Below are 1152 nucleotides of genomic sequence, written 5' to 3'. Positions count from 1 at the left end.
GAGAGAGAGAGAGAGAGAGAGAAATAACATTTTTTGTATGTTAAAAATATGAATAGAATGAGAGAGTGACAAATTTATAGTAAGAGGATGAGAATAAGAAAAGACAAAATATAGGAAGATTAAGGGCAAAATAATATTTAAAGTAAAAACTGCCCAAGGGGAATATACATAGACAACACTTTTGTATTGATTTTCCATTTATTTATTATTTAGTTATAACATCAAAATTAAAGTAAATGAATATGTAAAGTTAAAACCACTTTAAAATGAATTTGTAAAGCCAATATATATTGTAGGGTCAGTTTTTGCGGCCCAAGCCCAAGGAGGTATGGATTTGGAACCCTCTGAGCCCAAAACAATAAATTTTGTAGAGAGTGGGCGAAAGGGCTAGGCAAATAATGAAAATTACAGTATTAAACAGCAAGACCAATGAGAGAAGTTGAATTAATGTGCTCTCGGACTAATGAGTACTCTGTCCGAAGAGAAGTTGTTCATTGATAATCAAGGGTTACAATTGCTGGAGCTACAACCATGTAAGGTACCCTTTCTCTCTCCTGTTTTTCGATCCCCCTCTATCAGAGGTACCCTTCCCTTATATAGCATTGCCTTCTTACATCTCCTCCGTCCATTTGTTCGTCATCCAGGCACCCACTTGAGTACATGTCCCATCACCCCACTTTTAGCCTTATGCGAGTGGCGGTAGCTGAGAAAGCACTGTTCAGGGGTCCTATCCACATAAATGCGGCCAGGAAGGTAGGTGCAGTGCATTAAATGCGGTGGTTGAAGTATGCCTCCTTGATATTTCTCTGTTGTCGTTATCTCTATGTGTGTCCGAGGTCCTTCTCCCCCTTGACACTTGTCAAATAGATCACTTGAACCTCCCATACTCGTGTTTGATCAAACCTCTTCGGATCCGAGGACGCATGACTACTCGGACATATGAGTATCTCCTCGGATGGTATACGTGCTCATCCCCAGGCGTCCCCCATTGGCGTGGGCTTCCGACTGAAGGCCTTATCTCCTCGGATGAAGAGTGTTCCTCATTCAGGGCCTCGGGCCCAATAAGTTGGGCTGGGTTTTTCTCCCCCCACATTAGCCCCTCAAAATTGTAGTTTTTCGTACGCATCCGAAGAGAAAAAGTAGGATTTTGAC

Source organism: Quercus suber, unplaced genomic scaffold, assembly GCF_002906115.3.
Source record: "Quercus suber isolate HL8 unplaced genomic scaffold, Cork oak 2.0 scaffold_1323, whole genome shotgun sequence".
In the NCBI taxonomy this organism is placed as follows: Eukaryota; Viridiplantae; Streptophyta; class Magnoliopsida; order Fagales; family Fagaceae; genus Quercus; species Quercus suber.
The sequence above is the reverse complement of the archived record's forward strand: the minus strand, read 5'-3'. Positions refer to the sequence as shown.